Source organism: Echinops telfairi, unplaced genomic scaffold (assembly GCF_000313985.2).
Source record: "Echinops telfairi isolate 266 unplaced genomic scaffold, ASM31398v2 ScPeMD7_2010;HRSCAF=2546, whole genome shotgun sequence".
In the NCBI taxonomy this organism is placed as follows: Eukaryota; Metazoa; Chordata; class Mammalia; order Afrosoricida; family Tenrecidae; genus Echinops; species Echinops telfairi.
In genome coordinates this window covers 17,222,748-17,224,945 of record NW_022105908.1, presented here as the reverse complement: position 1 = coordinate 17,224,945, position 2,198 = coordinate 17,222,748, and the positions used below count along the sequence as shown (strand labels likewise).

The 2,198-nt window shown below is 42.4% G+C and overlaps 1 protein-coding gene across 1 annotated transcript in view; it reads left to right on the top strand.

Annotated features, from left to right (window-relative positions):
* The window catches only part of USP22 (ubiquitin specific peptidase 22), a 40,890-nt gene that overhangs the window by 814 nt on the left and 37,878 nt on the right, over nucleotides 1–2,198 (top strand). The window lies entirely within an intron of this gene.

The window sequence follows — 2,198 nt, the reverse complement described above, 5'->3', positions numbered from 1 at the left end:
GCGCTGACCCTTGGGCGCACCCCCACTAGGTGCTGGTGTTGGGAGAACCCATTGGCTAGATGGCGTCGCCCGCCGCCGTCTCCGGGTCAGCGGTGGGCTCCGAGGGAGGGGAGGGGCAGGGAGTGCAGCGAGAAAGGTGTACAGGTCTCCATGCCGCGCAGCGACTGCAGATTTTTCTGGAAGTTTGGGGAACCACTTGTACCACATTAGCGGATTCCAAAGGAACGCTTAGGTGGGAAGGTGGAAAAACAGGAATTTGAAGGCAAGGAATTGATCCCTTTCTGTGAGGCTATGAGGAAATACTTTGTGATTCGCTGTCTTTGAGACATTGTGTATATCCCGACAATTGGACGGCTGCTAATGATTTGGTAATTAGAAAACTTTACTTTTTCTTCCTAGCTGAATAGATTGCCTTTTTTCCCAATCATTTTTTTAGGGGCTCATACAACTCTTGTCACACTCCATACATCAATTGTGTACATTCATTGCCCTCATCATTGTTTATTTGTTTATGTTTATTTGCTCTCCACGTAAGCCCCTGGCATCAGCTCCTCATTTTTCCCCTCCCTCCCTAGATTGCCTTTTTTTTGTAGTTTTTTTTCCCCCTCTGGCGATTGGACAAGTTGATCCTGCAGACTGCAGTGAGGAGCAAGTTGGGCAGTTTACCTGTCGTGTAGCTTTTTAATGGGAAAACCAACAGAGCACCGAGATTGTAGGGAATGGTATCAGATTTCAGGTGTTTTGAGTTCTTTGGTAATGAAGCTGGTCTTAGAATGAACTAAAACCAGAGGTGAGATGGATTTCTCTCAGGAGAGCCCGGCACACTTAAATCGTGATTTGCAGATGGAATTGTGTGCCTGTTTGAAATAGCTTTCTTTGGCGGTAGTCTTGCTCTCCCAAATGCTTCTCTATAAAATGAATTTGATTAGACTTAATGTGATGGATGTAGGGTTATTTCCACCTTTGATTTGAGTGGGAATCCCAGCTGTTCCGCCAATTTTAAAGAATTAAGGAGTCAAGGAAAAACATCTTAAACTCAGCCTTGTTTCCTAAAGAAAGGAGAAAATTTTCTTTCTATGGTTCAGAATACTACTTTCTGAAATGATGTGCTGCTTTGTTTGAAAGCTGTTAGCTACATCTTGCATTACTGGTGAGAATTTGAGCTCTGTAAAAGGGGAGGTGTGATACACGCTTCTTTCAGAATTCAGGGCTGTCAGTATTGCAGTACCTTGTGGTCGAATACCAGCAATCACTTTGTGGTGTCAGCCTCTCATTTTCCCTTTGGGGATCATTTTCATGGATAACTTCAAGTTTTGGTATAACAATTTCTATCACTAGTGGCCCAGTGAGGGAAGAGTTGTCTTGGGAAATAGTTTGACCTGGTGATTGAGAGTGAATAAAGCATGCTTGACAGTTTGCATATGATTCGCAGCAGATGCTTAGGCTCAGTGCATTAGCTTCTCAAGATCACACATATTCTCAGCAAAAATACTGCAATTTCAGTTAAAATCTGTACAAAGGTGCCTTTGGAGATTGACGAGTAGCGCAGCTATACAGTTATCTACAGAAATGAATCCTGGATGAATGGGAGTTAAAATGCTTTATCTTTGTAGAGGTGGCTTATGGCTATGGATCCAAAATTTGATTCTTTTGATTAGACAAGGAGTGAGAACAGATTGAATTTGATAACTTTCTCTCCAGTTTAGTATTGTAATGGAATCAAAGTAAAACTTTCATACTGCTCAGTATAAAAATGTTCCCACAAATCAGGAGCCAGTGGTGGTACAAATGTTTAAGTGCTTTGAGTACCAGCTGATAGGTTGGTAGTATAAACCCAGGGACACCCGGGAAGATAGTCCGGCTGACCTGCTTCCAAAAGGTCACAGCCTTGCAGACCCTCTGGGGTAGTTCAGTTCTATACCTGAAGTTGACCTCAGTCAGAATTGACTCAGCTAACAAAAATAATGCCACAGTGAACGCTCTCCTTTATACTTTTGACATGTTAAATATAATACATCTCTCACCACTTTAAAATGAGCTGGGGTAGCTCTATGAGTTAGGCATTGGACTGCTACCACCCCAGTTGCTTTGTGGGAGAAAGCCAAGGCTTTCTACCCTTTTTATTATTTTTTTTTCTCTTAACATTCTCATCAACATTTGGTGGTAACAGTGGTGTTTTTTGCTTGTTTTTTTTAATC